Consider the following 18,661-nt stretch of genomic DNA (forward strand, 5'->3'; position numbering starts at 1 on the left):
TGAAGTGCCAGGAATGGGACTGTTTTTGATGACATGGAAAGGGAAGGGGCAGAGAGTGTTGTTCGTCCATCGTGGTTGATGAAGACCTCAACACCACTAAGTGCTTTGAGATTGGATACAGTGTGTCCGAAGATGACTTATTAGGCCAATTCGGGCACCAAATGTCCTGGAACATGTCGGGCAGACATGTGTAGGCATTGCAATCGTTGCGCTGGTAGCTTTGGACTTGTGTAGCACGCGCTTGTGTTGTGCTTCAGAGATGCGCCTTGTTTCGAGAGCTTGGCATCCCTTGTGGATGAGACTGTGCCAGGCAGGGCGGTTGTGTGCCAGAGATTCCCAGGTGGTTGTATCAATTCCGAACGACTTCAGGGAGGCCTTGAGTGTGTCTTTGTAACGTTTCCTCTGTCCACCACACGAGCGTTTACCAGTAGAGAGTTCCCCAAAAAGGATCTGCTTAGGTATACGTTCATCCAGCATACGAATGACATTACCTGCCCATCTAGTCTGTGCACTCATCAGCAGCTTTGCTTCAGAGCCAGCATACAAGGCGCAATCGTCAGCAAACAAGAAATCTCTCAGAACAGTCTCTTTCACTTTGGTGATAGCCTGAAGTCTCCTCAGGTTGAAAAGATTCCCGTCCACTCTGTACTTAAGGCTGATTCCGGCAACACTGTCCTGGAAGGCATCATTCAGAATAGCAGTAAACATGATGCTGAACAGTGTAGGTGCAAGTACACAGCCCTGTTTGACGCCATTGGTGACTGGGAATGCCTTAGAAGATTCTCCACCGTCTAGCGCTCTGGCCATCATGCCATCATGAAACTGGCATACCATCTGAATGAATTTGGGGGGGCAGCCAAACTTTGACATGATCCTCCACAGACCTTGTTGGCTGACAGTGTCGAAGGCTTTCGTGAGGTCAACAAAGGTTGTTTAGAGATCACGATTCTGCTCCTGACACTTCTCCTGAAGTTGGCGCACGGCAAAGATCATGTCAATAGTCCCGCGGCCCTTACGAAAGCCACATTGTGACTCCGGCAGGAGGCCACACTCCAGATGAGTGACCAGACGATTTAACATCACTCTTGCAAGAATTTTACCTGCGATGGAAAGCAGCGAAATTCCCTGATGATTGTCACATACCTGTCGATTGCCCTTCCTCTTATAAAGATGTATAATGGATGCATCCTTGAGTTCCTGAGGAATGGATCCTTGCTCCCAAAAAGACTGGAACAACTCAGTGAGCTTCTCTATGAGTACGTGACCGCCGGCTTTATAGACCTCTGCAGGTATAGCATCTGCCCCTGGAGCTTTGCCGCTAGATAGCTGGCTAACAGCTTGTGAAACTTCGGCTACTACCGGTGGATCATCCATGGTGCCATTGATGTCAACCTGGGGAATCCTCTCAATCGCCTTGTCGTTGATAACTGATGGTCGGTTGAGGACATCTTCAAAATGTTTAGCCCATCTCTGCAGGATCTGAGCCTTCTCTGTAATCAGCGTGGTACCATCTGCACTAATAAGGGGGGAGCTCCGAGGTCTGAGAGACTGAGGTCCATAGAGAGCATTGAGGGCTGCATAGAACTGTTTCAGGTCATTCCTGTCAGCATGCCCCTGAATTTCAGCTGCCTCATCACTTAACCAAGCATCCTGCATTTTGTGCAGTTTGTTCTGGACTGTCCTGCGAGCATTTGCAAAGGCGTTCTTCTTGGCAGCTGATGATGGATCGTTCTGATGTGCATGATGAAGGCGGTGCTTTTCAGCAAGTAAAGACAATATCTCCCCATCATTCTCATCGAACCAATCGGGCTGCTTGCGTGAAGAGGCTGATCCGAGCAGGATCAGCTTGTCGGTGCTACTCACAGCTGATAGTAAGGAATCCAGTTCCTCATAAAATCTGTCTTTCATCTCATTCGGGTTAGTCATTGTGGGAGCATAGGCACTGATTAGAGCATAGGCACTTGGTTTCCATTCTGTAGCGGAAGTTGTAGTGTCATAAGCCGATCATTCACACCCTTGGGAAGACTGGCAAATTGCCGAACAAGGTGATTCCTGATGGCAAATCCGACTTCAGCATCGTGATGCTCATCGGTGCCACGGCTGCTCCAAAAAAAAGTATATCCACCTCCAATTTCAGTTAGCTGACCTTCATTAGCAAGACGAGTCTCACTGAGGGCTGCAATATCAATGTTGTATCTTGCAAGCTCTCTAGCAACCAAGGCTGTTCTTCTCTCTGGTCTGTCTGTTGTAGGGTTGTCAAAAGCGTGCGCACGTTCCAAGTTCCAATGGTGAGCGGTGTCACCATATGTTTAATCTCTTTATTTGTATTTGTTCAACCGCCATAATGGGACTCCCGCCAGCCGCGGTAAACTGGCCAGGATGTAGTGAAGCAGGCAATGTTTAGGGCACCTTTTCTAGCCCCAATTCTACGGAGGTGAGCAGTGCGTTCCTGAAAAGGACTGCTCAGTCGCCCAGGTAGACACCAGATTTCACTGCTGCTTCAATCAGCGAGAAACGACCATTAAACCTGAGCCGCCTGTGTGCAGGTCCATGACTACAGCTCCCAGTGTGTCCACACCTGCTGCTTCGTCACTCGCCCATCTCCACAGGACTTCGAAGGTTGCAATAATGATGAGGTAATATATGTGGTGTCGAGACTTGCGCGTGATTTGGATTTAAGTGAGGAAAAGTTGCGCAGCGTCAACCTCACTCTCTCTTCCCAATTCCCATCTGGATCCAGAAGCAAGACAAAAGTCAAGACGGCTGGAGATGGGGACTGGGCACAGTGGATGACCAGGGCGTCTTCTGTGTCTTGTCCTGCTCTACGCATTCCACAACACTTGCGGAGACTGACTTCTTGACCGTTAGACCTTCCATTGGTCTCATCCACTCAATCCGCCGGAGTCTGTCTTCACATGCTGGGATAGACAACTCCCTGTCTCACCGAGGGTTATGGGCCCATCGGCTACCCTCACCTGGTTTAGCCGGCCAGTCGAAGCCATTGCCCGGGGTGTGGCCGCTGTCACATGCAAACAGCTACGAGGAGCCACAGCTGAGAGCTAGGTGCCAGGTGGGGGCCAAAGGTGGACGAACCGCCCTGAAAGGATGCGACATGTACAGCCACCAGAGGTGCTACCCCTCCCTGACACTCCCTGATACCCCAGAGTTGAAGCAGAGAGTAGAATGACACAAAAGGGTGGGGTACAGAGAAGAGGGATGTAATACTTAGGGCTTATCTAGACTAAAGGGAACGTTCGAAAGAAGATATGCACATTTCTGATCGCACTTTCAAAAGCAGAGATTTCGAAAGTGAAAGTAATTAAGATGCAGCTTTTTCAGTGACCCCCCCCCTTTTGTCGAAAAGCCGCGTAAACCTCCATTTTTGAGGAAGAGCAGCTTTTCGATGAAGGGAGCAGTTTGCCGAAAAAGCCACATCTTAATTATTTTCACGATCGGAAGAAGATATGCAAATTCCTGTGGAATTTACATATCTTCTTTTGACCATTCCCATTAGTCTAGATGAGCCCTCAGAGAGGCCAATGGGGGCAGCTGCAGCACAAAGAGAGAGGCCAGCAGTGCTGAGGCTCTGCCATATTGCCTCCCTCCAGACCAGGTAAGGTGCCCCTTTGCCCCAGACCTGTAGCCCCTCTCTCCCGGGGAGAGCCTGCAGTACATGAGGGGGTCCTGCTAGGAGAGGGGGCAGTCCCCAGAGCCTTGCTTCCCCCCTCAAGACAGCCTGCAGGCCACGGGGGTGGAGGGCCGGGGTGCAGGAGGGATGAAGCTGGAGAGCATGCAGCTCATGGAGTCTCGCCCCCTCCCCAGGCAGTCTACACATTTTGGAGGGGCAGTTGGAGGGTGGAGTTAGCCCACAGAGTGCTGCCCCCCCCCCCCCCAACAGTATGCAAGACAGGGTGGCCCATTGCCACAAGCAAAGCCCTCTCTGAAATAGCTGCTGGCTGGGGGAAGCCCCCCCCCCATACTGGCTGCAGGCTGTTGGGGGGGGGGCAGCTGGAGGTCAGGGCTGGTCTGCAGAGCCCCAATCCCCTCCCCCCGTTTCAGTAGGAGCCGTTCTGCAGGAAGTGCATACCCAGCCCCTTGGGAGGAGCCACTGGCCAGGGAGCATTGCCATGGGCCCCTGGAAGGAGCCAGAGAAGCCCCCCTTGCTGCCATGAGTGGCCCCAGTAAGCCCCCCCACAGCCTCCTGCTCTGAGTCCTGTACCTCCCACCTGCCTTGACTTCTGCACCTCCACATCTTTCCTCCCCCACACTTTTCAACCCTCTGCCCGAAGCCTCTCCTTACCCCCAAAGCCTCACTCTGCCTTCATTTTCCTTCAGTTTTAAAAAATACAATCATTGCTATAAAGCAGTGGTCCCCAATGTGGTGCCCGTGGGCGCCATGGCACCTGCCAGGGTATTTATATGCGCCCACCTAGTGACCAGGGACAGCCTAAGCCATTCTTGCGCCCCGGGCACATGTGCAGCTCCCACCCCGGGCGCATGCGCAGTGCCGCCCCCAGGTGCGTGGCACATGTGTGGTCCCGCCCCCAAGTGCCCGGCAGCCCCAAAAGGTTGGGGCCCACTGCTATAAAGCATGTACATTTTTCATTTATTTGCAACCTCCCCCTCCAAAATTACTTAATTTAAAGACCAGAACAATGCTGTGTACATCTGATTGTTAACATAGACATCCAAGCTTTAGACATTGAAAGTTTTTATGCAAAACCACTTTCACTTTAAGGGTGTGTCCACCCTTACTCAATAAGTCAAAAGAAGATACACAAAATTGATTATTTTATTTCGATGCTATTTTGAAATAGCTTATTTTGGAATTTCACAATAAAGCGCTATTCCAAAGTATCCCTTGCTCCTCATAGAAGGAGGTTTACAGGGACATCAGAATAGTGAGCCCAAAATAGTAGGTTTTCTGTGAAGACACGAGATAGCTATTTCAGGATACTCCAGTATCCTGCAATAGTGTTGCAGTGTAGGCGTAGCCTAAGAAAATGGTCCTACTGACTCTTAAGTAGACTCCAGTTCACTACTAAATAGGACATTTCTGGCTTCACAATTACACACCCTTAGCATTTTTTCCCTTACTTGTGGACAAGTTGGACAGACTGAGTAGGTGTGGTGGAAATTTTCCAAGTGTTGTACCTGCTAGCTCCAGCATCTTTGTGCCGGGAAACTCTGACTCCTAAACTGTATTGGAATCTGGGGCCCCAATCCTGGAAAGACTGTAGCAAAGCTTGCTTTTATCCAGGGTTTATTTTCTCAGAGATTATTTCCTGGAATCATTCCTCACCCCATTCAAGGCTCTGGGTTTCATCTGGAATCTGCTGCCACTCGTTTCTGCATACATTTTCTCAGTGATTTCAGTGAGAGCAGGATTGGTCCCAAAATGTCCTTCTAACAGGCTTGTAGGGGGAGCTTCACAGCATGTAAATGAATCCTTTTTATTCCATTACCCTTTATTGGTTTATAGTCTTTACTATCTACAAAAAGAACTTGCAGTATATAGATGTAGGGCTGGGGTATAAATTGGCTTAGCCCTATTGAAACCAGAGAAACTCCTAGTTTATACCATTTGGGAATCTGGCTCATAAACTTCATAGGAAAGACCCTTTTTTTATAATCCAGTAGTACAGTTAGACTTAAAGTATAATTTTCAAGAGCTGTTACCATCTGAAAGGGCAGAGTCTCCATAACATCATGAAGGTAACAGCAAAGTCACTGCTTGATGACACTGAAGAACTGTGCATGCAATGCTATTTTCATTGTTCAGTAAGGCCATTAATACATTCAGTTTGTTTTAATGGGACTTGCTGGTATGAAAAACGTGCACTCCCCATGTGCTGCCACTTACATGAAAGAGATAAAGACAAAGGAGGAAAAACATATGGTATTTTAATGTTGTCAATTAACAGTACATAAGGGCCTAATCCCCAAAGCCTAAAGGAGTCACTGGAAAAAAATACCACTGATTTCAGTGAGTTTGGGATTTCCCTATTTTCTTAAAGTTATATAAACCTTTAACAAGGCAATCTAGCTATGCTTGGATACTGTGGGATTGGTCTGTAATCCAGCATTGCCACCACAAGAGGCAGGTACTCCATTATATCCCCAGGTGAATGATGAAGCGCATTGGGATAGCCTTATGCAAAAGCAGGCTTGTTCTTTCACCCTGACAGCATCAGAGAACTTGATTGTGTTATTTAGGTTTTTGTATAATTAATTCATTTGCCCCCAGTACAAAGGTTTCCTAAGCAAAAATTAAAACCTAGCACATAGATATGAAGAATATAACAAGATCTGTTGCTTATTATGCAAATATTATATTACTATAAGATTTGCCATACCTATTGGCATGTTCAATATACATTTACTATTTACATTTTTACTATTAATGCAAGTTTGAATCATTCATGCCAGTATAGATATCATTTTAAGTAACTTGCACTAATTCCAAAATTGAGAAGTTTTAGCCATGGGGTGGGGAGTACTACTCTAAAGAGATACATACAAGAAGTACTTAGCTATACATCATTACTTGTATTGAAAGTGATTCTGGAATAGGAAACTGTCTATTCTGTTAAACTTTTGTTCATGCTGAAGTTTTATAACTATTTTTCTCCATTTATATTTTTATGCATATGAATTTGTGCAGTGTTTTTAGTTTGACCCATGCGGGCTAATCATTGTCTGGTACGTAATTTATAAAGTGAAAATAGTTCATATTTATTTTTTTCCCTAATCTTATTTTAAAAAGGTCAGGGGAAAGGCAGGAGGTTGATTGAAAGAAGACCTATGGACTGCTTAATATTCCTGTAGCGTGTGGGAGTTCCATCTTGGCACCCCTAGATTTAAAAGGTACAATGATCTCTTGGTGCTGCTGTTTGTTAGACATTTTCATTCCTCCAAGATATACTGCCACAGTATGGAAGTTAATATTTCTGAGGTCCGTGCCCTATTGATAGTAGAAGAAATCTTCAGAGCAAAATATTATATTTAGCAAAATCTTGAAAGGGAAAGTGCTGATAAAGTACCCTTTGTATAAGTTTGTGCTTAACTAAAAAAAAACCCTTCACATAGTTGTAAAGTCTGTAGAGCTGCTTTCAAATCCAAATTATTCTAGTTTTGAAATGGCACACTGAAGTTTGGAAGAAGCTCATTTAAAGGCTAAAACTAAAACATTGGATGGCTGACCACTGGCAAGACAAAATGTCTTCTGCATTGCTGGATTTTTGAAAATACACTTGTTTTGTCAGTTAGTATTTAATCCTAATTCCCATACTATAATAATAGTGGTGATCTTGCATACATCTGTATCCATTCCTTTCTGCTTGAAATCAGGAATAGTTGACAAATTTTAACTTTTTTAAATGGTCTTCTCATGGTGGTTACCATGAACATGTTTCCGGTGTTTTTTCTTAACATTTCTTCAGTGTTCCCTTTATTGTATGAGGCCAGATCCTCAGCTGGTGTAAATCAGTGTAACTTCATTTATTTCATGGGAGCTACCCCAACTGAAGATTTGACCCCCTATAAGGAATACCTAGGGAACACTGCAAATATGAAGAGACTATTATGCAGTTATAGGGGGCAATGGAAAACAGCTATAAAGGGCAATATTCTACAGAGACCTATAGAACTAAAGAACTGCAGTTATCAGCCCCTATTGGCTGCAGATAAAGTTTATGCTAATATAGAACCACTTCTGGGATTTCCTAAGTCTGGGCCTGCTTGTGGAACCATGGCAGAACTGGGCCCCATTATTAAGAATATTATTGTCTTTAGGTCATTTTAGCAAGGGCTGCATGATCCACAAGTAATTTAGTTCTAAATTTCCATGCTTTATCAGAGAGACTTGATAGCAAAATATCTGCTACTGTTTTTAAAAATAAAAATCATTTCGTGCTTTTCTGATGAACTAGTGGGAGAGACAGAAAATGTCCTAACTTTGAACTAGTTCCACAGGTTCCCAGGTCCACAGAATACTCAGTTTCTTTCAGCGTTTTCTCTGCACCTATGACTTTTCCATATGGAAACTACAGTTAACGCACTAGGGAGACATTTTGTTTTGAGTAGGTTTTAAAAAAAGGGATTGTGTGGACTAATCTGATGGTTCATTGCCTACAATACATACAGTGGGGCATCTGTTATAGTCTACATCATGATTAGCCTTGCACAGGTGTGCTGAATTTTGAGGAGGGCTCAATCAAGCCTGAGTCTTTTTCTATATCAGTTCCTGCAGGTGCTCTGCACTGACTTGCATTGCCTGTTTTGTACTGCCTCTGATCTAACTGCAGTGCTTACAGAGAATTTGCTGTGCTTGCTGGATCTCCCAGAACTGTCTACGGGGCTTATGCGGAATCTGGATAGATGCTGTCACATTTTGGGGTGCAATCCAGACTAGAAAGGATTGTGTCAGTGCTGGCCCTGTCATCCTGGATGCATTAAATACTCTGCTCCAGTGGTTCATAGCCAGGACACCATCAGTCAGACAACAATGAAGTCCCTTAATATCTGTGTGCTTCTACCTGCCACAACACAACAGCCCCACCCTCATTTCCACCAGCATTGATTACACCTGGTAAGATGACCCCAATGAATTTCCAATCCTGTCTTGAAGTGTCCAACCCTTTACTGGAACGCTCAGAGAAATAAAGTGATTGTTCCTTTGCCATGTTACCTGGAGTTAACCGTCAGAGTACTTCAATTCAGCCACAAATGGATTGATTTGGATTAAAATCAAATACGTTTATTAACATGACACAGGGCAAGTAAGACTAAATAAAAGAAATAAAGGGAAAGATGGTTACAAGCAAAAGAAGAAATATGCATCGAAAAGTCTAAATTTTATCTAGCAAGTCACGGTCTTTATTTAAGATGATTTTGCTCAGGAGGACTGCTTATTTCTCAGCCAGGACCTTTCACAGAAGTAGAAGATATGGTTTCCCTAGCTTTCTCCAGTGAAAGATAAAGATGGAGTCTCTCTTCCTTATATTCCCAAAGAATTGTCTTCTCAAATTTAGGAAGGCCTCCCAGGAATTCAGTATCTCTTTCTATGGTGCAGAAACCATATTAATTCTCTGTCTCTTGAGTTCAGGGCTCATGATGACCTTCAGGGACTTGCTTGCAGCTTTGTTTAAAGCTGATATGTAAACTGAAGTAAACTCACATTCCTTTGTCTCTGACTTATTTATCAATTTTACCTATACCAGTTTCTCTTCTCAAACCTGTTCAAGTAATATTATAATGAGGGAATTTACAACTTCACATATAAATTTAATATGCATTTTACAATATTAATGACTAGTGTGTTATTAGTTTGCAAATGGTACCTTACAAAGCATATTTTGTACAAACATCATTGCAGTGTCCTATGGGATATGAATAGAGGATTGCCTGGCATTACTGTTGTGTCACATCTATCCTATACAAAACACACATGCTTACTGTAACCACACATTCAAAATTCATCAGTTGGTTCAGCTTGCAATCCCTGTTCTGGAACATTTTTCCCCTTTTGATTTCTTTTTTTACTTCTTAGAAGATGACCTTGGCCCAATTATGTTCTCTACTTTATGTGCTTTGAATCAGGCCCTGAAGTAAATGGAAAGGCTTTTGCTGACTTAATTGGGCTTTGGATCAGACCAATGGGACTCATTTACATAGCAGGTGCTATTTTTTCCTAGAAGGGCAGTTCTTAAATGGTGCAATCTCCTTGTAAGAACTTTAATGCTCTAATATATTTCATTAGACTGCAGATTATCCACTATAACACTAAAAGTATCTAAGTGACAAATGATGAAGAATGCATTTTTCTGACTATTTAAACAGTTATGACAAATGAAACTGTTGGAAGAGGGATTTTGGCTTGCCCCAGTTGGCAAAAGAACATTCACACATTTATTCTCAACCCACTTCATTGAGCAACAACAGAAAGAATAAAAGTCCCAGATTTTCTGTGCACTGAGTGTTTATGTGCTTAATGGTATTCAACGCTATAAGCTGTAACAGAAACGTCTTTTGGTAGGTCTTTCATCTCTATAAACAGCTTACTGCAGCCATCACAGTTAATTTTATTAGTGGCACTCAGACATAAACCCAGGGAAGTAGGAGCTTAAGAACACATTTGCAGCAAATGGCTATATTGGGAATTCTAAGCGCTGTCACAGTTGCTCAGGAGGGGCAGATATTTTCTTTCTATGTCTGAATATTTTAAAAATTAGTTAGAGCACTTTGGAGACATATAAAATGTAACATAGGGAGACCAGGCAGGAAAAAGAAGCGGGGGTGAGGGGGATTCTGTCACCTGACAAAGTCTCTTTCCTGGATTAGTTCACTGGAGACTGTTCCACTTACCTCATCTGGCTATTAACTGTTATGCTTTCCCACTCTACTCTTTCACGAACTGGAGTAATAGTTGTTGATCTGTTAAACTAAAACACTGTGTCACCATGACTGCTGTAGTGTGAGGTCAGTTGCTTTTTTAAATATATCCTGAAAACCAAAAATATACTTAGCCACATTTATCTTGGATTACACCCAAGATCTATGTTCCAGATAAGCATATTAGATCCCAATGATTCAGCATGTACCCCCAGAATAATGCGACCTCCGCAGCTCTCTCTCCCTCACTACCAGTCTACTCCAGTTGGGACAGTATTCCTTCCAATTGATTGATTTTTGATATGACCATTTTACATTCAATTTGCAGTATTTTATGCACCTCCCCCCCCAGATTTTCAGTGTGCTGCAGATTTTTTAATCGAAAAATCAGAAATGCATCATGCAAGCTATTTATATGGTAAATTTAAAGAAAAAATATGTAGCAGTTTGCATGCCATCATAAATCATGTTATACCTGTGATGAACTAACTTTTAACATAAGCTGTTTGCATGAGATGTAAGTTAAAGTAGAATTTTGGCTTCTCCTATCTACTAATGAGGCCTCATTTTCAAGGGATGAATGTGAATGGTTAATAACTGAGTAATATAGATTTACTGTAGCTCCTCATTAATATGAATCTCAACATTTTCTGTCATTTCTAGGTTGCTTTGTAGTATCTTAGAATTAACTTTTTAAAATCCTTTTCATTTATCTGCAGAACTACGTATAATTTCACCTAATTTATATAGGTATAGGCTAATATGCAGTTTCTACCATCCTTTGCAACCAGACACTTAGGCCTATGCTTACTGGAAGATCAGCAATGTGGGAATCGATCCCCTGGGGGTTAATTAGCAAGTCTAGTAAAGACTTACTAAATCGACCGCTGATTGCACTCTCATAGACTTCGCTGCTCCATCTGATCATGAAGCATAAGGAGAACTGATGGGAGGGTTTCTCCAATTGACCCCCTCAATCTAAGGTACATCGACTCCAGCTATGCTGTTCACATAGCTGAAGTTGCATACCTTAGTTCAATTTTGCCCCTTAGTGTAGACCTGGCCTCAGTCCTTGTATAGCAGACAGATATTTTTGCTCTGTCGGAAACCTGCGGCAAGTTTTCTTCCAATATTTTGAAACTCAGCCATTGTCTACAGTTATGGCATTTCTATTTAGTTCAATAAATTCCATCTATTATTTAGTGTCTTGTTAATGGAGCTCACAGGAAAACAGTGTAATCAGTGCTCAAGGAAGGATTTGGATGTTAATAATTTATGTGGGACTGAGGATTTTTTTCCTTGTTCATTCTAGGTATATGAAAAAATTTGAACCAAAATTTTCCTTTGCCTATCTGATCAAATTAGCTGCTGAAGTGTGGAGCTAACAATAATTTAGATAAATATGAACATAGAATAAAGCTTCAAGTTGATTTAATCAGATCATAAATGTACAATGAAGCTTAGAATTCCATCACCAAATTATAATGTAAGATCTTTTCCCTGATAGGATAGCACATTGTGTTTAGTCATCATAGCCTTGTATACGTTTATTTTTTGTTTGGAGTAAACCCTCTTGCACAATGCTGTTACGCTGATTATTTTCAGGCATAACGGCATTGCGCGAGAGGGTTTTTTGCGCAAGAAGGGGCAGTGTAGACAGCTCCTTCTTGCGCAAGAGCCTCTTCTGCAAAATGGCGGCTCATTAGATATGCAAATGAGGCTTGGCGATATTCCATGCTTAGCCTCATTTGCATAGCTGTGGCACAAGATCGCACCAGTGTAGACATAGCCTAAATGTTCTATGCAGTGCTGCTTGCCCATCTCAAAAACGATATAGTAGAATTGTAAAAAAATAAAAGCAGGTCAAAGAAAATGTTAGGGGTTGGGAGTAGCTTCCATATGAGGAGAGATTAAAGACAGTCAGTTTAGAAATCCCCAACAAGTTATCTATAAAATCATGGATGCTCTGAAGAAAGGGAATAAAAAAGTGTTATTTACCACTTCACATAACACAAGAACAGGGATAATCCAATGAAATGAATAGGCAACAGATTTAAAACCAATATGAGGAAGTGTTCCTTCACATAATGCACAGTTAACCTAGAGAACCCATTTCAAAGCAGATTAACAGTATAATGATTAGAAAAATGAGAGAAGTTCACAGAACCTTGGTCCATCCAATGGCTATTAGCAGAGAAGGCCAGGGATGCAACTTTATTGCATCTGACTGCAAGAAGCTAGGCCTGGAAGACCAGGTGGATCATTTGATAAACACTTTAGAGAGTATGAAGAAAGCAATTATCATTTAAGACTGTCAGAAGACAGGACACTGTGATGTTACACAGCATGAGCATTCATATTTGCCAATAGTTACTAATATACAAATGAGAGGGGTAGCTGTGTTAGTCTGGATCTGCAAAAGCGACAAGGAGTCCATCTGACGAAGTGGGTCTTTGCCTACGAAAGCTTATGCTCCAACACATTTATTAGTCTATAACGTGCTACAGGACTCCTTGTCGCTTTTGTAAATATCTATGACTCAGAGGACTGCTTAATGGGATACGTCAAAGTAAGTATAAGTAAGTCCAGTTTATGACCAATTCATATGTGGGCTAAATAGGTATCCTGATTTTTCAAAGGAGCTAGGTAACCACAGTTTTTATATAAGACATTGGAAACTATGAACACCCAGCGTCTTTTAAAAGTTAGGCCACTTTTATTTAGGTGCCTACATATGACCTTGTGCCTAAATTCAGTCACCAAATTTTGTTCTTATCCATTTTTTTAGTTTCCCTATCACTGTAAAGGGAATAATAATAACGTGTCTTCCTTAAAGGACTGTCATGACAGTGAATTGATATTTGTAAAGCACTAAAATTTGTATCAGTGCTAATTAAATTGAATTCCACAGAATTCACAGAGTCAACATAGAACCCTGGCATATTTGGATAATTCTTCCTTTCAAAATATTTGTAGATGCTGGCAAAAGTGTACTATTCACACAGTACAATCTGCTGGGTTCTGCTTCTCAGGAGAAGCAAGGCTGCCGTTTTTCTATAAAATGAGCCTATTTAAAATAGATTATTGAACCATGTTCACCACTTGATATCTGAGTTGTACAATGATGGATGCCCCTGAGAATAATTGTATTAATCCTTCTGGCCCCTGTGTATTGTTATCAGTCTGGCCCTGTGTACTGTGATGTGATCAGAGAGCGCTGTATCTGATGGTGTAAGATGAGGACAAACCTTAGTAAAAGACAAGGAATAGGTGTTTCAAAAGCTTCTAAGGGACTTAGGAACACGTCCCATTGAAAGTCACTGAACATGCATTCCTAAATTACTTAGGTGCAATATTCCTTCTAATTTTTTCCCATCCATGTTAGGAACACATTTTGTTATATGCACATTGGCATGTAGATGTGCACCACCACAGCTGTGGACGCTTTGTTAATCAGCTGGATGGCACCCAAGCGCTCAGCTTACAGAGGACACTGCTTAGGTACTTCTAATTCTCTCCTGTCACCAATGTCTGCTGGACACAGACTTGAGGGCAGGCACAAATGAGCTGGCTTTTCAGCTTCACAGAGCTAGCCTCAAGCTCAGGTTCTTCCCAGCTCTGTTTAGTTTTAGTGTCTGCTGGCTGGTTTTGGCTCCCAGAGGCTATTATGCCACCTGAGACTAGCAGAGTACTGGTGTTCTAATCACACTCTCTTACCTAAAGACTTTCCTTACATGAGGGCCTGTTGTAGGAGTGTGGTGTGTGAATTAACTTTGTTCCCTGTATGCTAGCTTGGGAGCTCCAGTGTCATCCTTATTGCTTTGCACCATTGGGGCAGCTAAAAGAGAACACAGGGTAGAAACTGATTCTGAGGCCGATTCTGCTAGTTTGCAAGCTCAGAGGAGAAGCTAAGAGTTGGAAGGGCATTGGAACTGGACTACTGTTTTACTCATAGAAATGATCCCTGCAGATCAAAGTACGTACTAGAGGGGTGCTGGAGGTGCTGCAGTGTGTGTTATGCATGTTCTGTAGAGAGGACTTCTCTCCAGGACAGCTACCCTGACTCCTTTCACAAATACTACTATGTGAGCACAGAAGGACTTCCATAATTAAAGAAAAAGGAAATAAACTTATTTGTTATGGCCATTTTATGTTACAAAAAGTTAGATTCAAGGCTTCTTCTGCAAACCAGATCTTTTCAGTTACACCAAAAACTCTTAAAACACTGAGATTAAAATGCTGTGCCGAAATATCCCTTGTGCTACTGACTATCAATAAAGCTATAGTAATGCTAAAAAAACTACTCAGTGAGGAAATTTATTATTACTGGATATTTCAGCCTGTGGGCAAAATGTGGTGGTATTTTTTTTAAAGTCAATCCAAAAACAGAGAGAAGAGTATATTGAAAGAGCAAAGTATTTTTCAGCTTTTTCTTGGAGAGTTTGGGAATTTTATGCTGTCTGTAGATGTAAAATGAACTGGTCTTACCTGTAAAGCTGCAAAGTCTTCCTAGAGAACGCTTCCTCCAAAGTTCTCATACTTTAACTTCCACCATGGCATAAACCAGCACAGCCAGGCAGCATGGCTAAGGACTGTGCTTTCTTTCATCATAGAAAACCTAAAGCTAATCCAGAGGTAGGGGAAAAGGGACCTTTTTTGCTTTTGAATATGAAAAACCATTGTAGTGAACTAGCTAAAAAAATGACACCAACCTCTTGATCTCTGTTCCCTAAACCAACAATGGTATCCATTCAGTCCTTAACCTGATTTCTTTTTCTACACTGCTTAATAGGGGTCATGCTCAGATTAAAGTGTGCTTCAATCAATGCTTTTAAAAAGCACTTGTTTCAGCATTTTGCTACTTTATAATCAACCATGAAGCCTACTAAATGTACTCTTATATATCATCTGCTGCACATTTTACTTACCATTAACTACTGGCCTACTTCCCAACAATGAGTTCTAAAAATTTTGCATGCAATACGGATAAAATACTAGCTTTCTTTTATCTATGAGAGCTACTTCTATTAAAGGTGCAGTCTTTCGTGACTCTCTTACTTATAGTTAGAAATTGGCTGAAATTTAAGATAGCTGGTAAATGCTAATTCCCAGAGACAATTCTCAGCTAAAAATTGTTACTTATGCTACATACATTTCTGTTCCCCACACAATTTTCTGCCATCTTTCTTTTTTCTTCCTTAAGAGGGTCCTTCATCCATTCTGTTTAGATTATGTAGCACCAGTATTTAGTGCATATATAGGCCACTCCCATCACTGTGTGATCTGAGCAGTAAGCCTAAGAGGTCTGAAAAGTTAGCTGGTGCTGTTGGTCTTTAGATTTTGAATTTAATTTGAGAGAAAAACTGATGGTTTTAAAATATCAGTAACCTTATGACAGTTTCTTTTAACCGCATTAGAATTGTAGGGCCTGATCCTCTGGGTGGCTGAAGCAATATAAATGTGGCTTATAAATATATAGATTCCAAGGCCAGCAGGGACTATTGTGATCTTTTAGTCTGACACAGCCCAGAGAACTCCCCCAAAATAGTTCTTAGAGAAAATCTGTTAGTAAAACATCCAACCTCAATTTAACAAAAATTGACAGTCATGGAGAATCCACTAACAACAACGAGAAGTCCTGTGGCACCTTATAGACAGTATGTCTACACTTGCTCCTTATCTCGAGATAGGGATGCAAAGGTAGTGTATTGAAATTGCTAATGAAGCACAGGATTTAAATATCCTGCACTTAATTAGCATAATTGCGTCTGGCCGCCATTTTGAATCGCATTATTGCGAAATAAAATGCCCCGTGTAGCAGCGTTATTTCAAGAGAAAACCCTTCTCCCAAAATAACTGTTACTCCTCATACATTGAGGTTTAACTTATTTTGACAGAAGAGTTTTCTCTCAAAATAACACTACTACATGGGGCGTTTTATTTTGCAATAATGCAATTTCAAAATGGCGGCAGGACGCAATTATGCTAATTAAGCGCAGGATATTTACATCCTGCGCTTCATTAGCAATTTCAGTACATTACATTTGCATCCCTATCTCAAGATAGGGAACAAGTGTAGACATTCCCTAACAGATTTATTGGAGCATAAGCTTTAGTGGGCAAAGACCCACTTCAAGAGAATCCACTATGACTCTTGGTAATGTGTTGTAATGCTTAATTAGTATTAATAATTAAGCCTTGTTTCTGTTTGAATTTGTTCAACTTCCAGTCTTTAGGTTATATTATACTTTTCTCTGCTGCATTTGAAGAGCGGGCTGTCTATTAAAGATTTGTTCCCCTAGAAGGTACTTAACAGACCATAATCAAATCACTTGTGTTGAGATAAATAGATTGAGGACAGTAGTCTCTCACTATCAGGAATGTTTTCTAATCATTTCGGTGACTTTTCTCTGCATCCTCTTCAGTTTGTCAATATCCTTTTTTGAATTGTGAACATCAGAACTGGATGTAACATTCTGCCAGCAGTCACACCAGTACCAAATATTGAAGTAAATAACCACTCTGCTCTTCCTCAAGATTCCCCTGGTTATGCATCCATTATGTTTATGCGTCCCCTGCTTATTGTTTAAGTCCTTTTGGCCACAGTATCACTCTGGATACTCAAGTTCAGCTGATTAGTCGCCATGATCCTTAAATCTTTTTCAGAGTCATTGCTTTCCACGATGGAGTTCCCCATGTTAGTACAGGCTATATTGTTTGTTTCTAGATGTACATATTACAGTTAGCCATATCAAAATATATTGTTTGCTTGTGCCTACTTTACCAAGGAGTCCAGATCGTTCTATAGGTATGGCATGTCATCTTCATTCTTTACCGCTTCGCCAGTTTTTGTGTCATTGGCAATTTGATTTTGAGATCTATCAGTTAGCCAGCTTTTAATACATTTTGTGTGTGCCATGGAAATATTTTATCATTGTAATTGTTTACTCAAAATGTCATGTGGTACTAAGTCAAATGCCTTACAGAATTTTTAAGACTATTATATCAACACTATTTTCCTTATCAGCCAAACTTGTAATCTCATCAGAAATATATATTAAATTATTCTGACTGGCGATTTATATAGAGAAATTGTAACAGGGTGGGACTCACTGCCATAGCGCCTCCTGCTGGTCACTTTGGGAATTAAGCCCTGGAGTGCCCCCTTCCAACCAGTGTCTTGCTTGCTATTCCCTATTACTGGCTCCACCATTTTGCATTAGGACCCTTAGCATCCTGCCCTCTGGGTATTGTCCTGACACAGCACCCCCACAATCTGTGATCCTCTCCCTCAGGGAACCTCAGAACCCCTAAACCCACCTTGCCTCAGTGACCCACTGCCAGTCATCATCTATCCCCTTACCTTGGGAGCAAACTGAACTCTGAAATGGCCACTCATTGTAGGGATGTGGACCTGCTGCCTCCTCCTGCTCTGGCTGTTTTCCTGCAGCCTTAGTACCCTTGGGCCCTGCCCAAATTTGCTTGGCCAGAGCTCCCCAGCCCTGTCTGCCCTTCCCCAGCCCTGCTCTGTGTCAGGAAGCCTCTGGCTTCACTGGCAGTTAAGTCCCTCCTGCTCCACCACTGGAGTCTGTTTCTGCCCCCAGGAGCCCTTTATTTATACAGCTCCAGCTGGACCCTAATTGGCTGTGTCTGCTGGCTCCACCACTCCAGTTCTCTTCCAGAGCTGGGTTTTAACCCTTAAAAGGCCAGTGCGGGGCAAACGCCCCAACACAGGAATATTCTGGCGTCCTTTACTCCCATGATCTGGTCTACAGCATATGTCCAAGGACAAAGGGATTGCCTTTCTATTCAAAAGGATCCTGTAATGGTCCCTGAGGAAAAAATAGTGTGTATAACCCTTAAAGAGCCATAATGTATATCTTTTCCATAGGGAGAGCTATGTAGGGGCCTTAGTATAAAATGAAAACAAGGGTCATATATACATTTCTCCTAAAACTCAGATTCTTGATGCAGTTATTTTTATTCAATTAAATATATGATTTCATTGGCAGTTTGTCCTGATACCAACAGCAAAATAAACAAAAGGAAAATTTAGAGTAAAAGCTTTGCATGCAGGTTAGATTATCCAGGAGAGCAAATAGTATCCTTCCTCAGCTGAGGGAAAATATGGGGCGCTATTGTCTCCATAGCATTCAATCTGTAATGACCCTCTTATCCTGAAAATGTGATGATTTTTACATCCAGCTTCCACAGTAAATTTTTACAGTTAATTTTGTGTAGCAGTAAGTGTAGATGTTACTGTTTACAT

The sequence above is a fragment of the Pelodiscus sinensis genome, chromosome 10 (assembly GCF_049634645.1).
Source record: "Pelodiscus sinensis isolate JC-2024 chromosome 10, ASM4963464v1, whole genome shotgun sequence".
Taxonomy (NCBI): Eukaryota; Metazoa; Chordata; order Testudines; family Trionychidae; genus Pelodiscus; species Pelodiscus sinensis.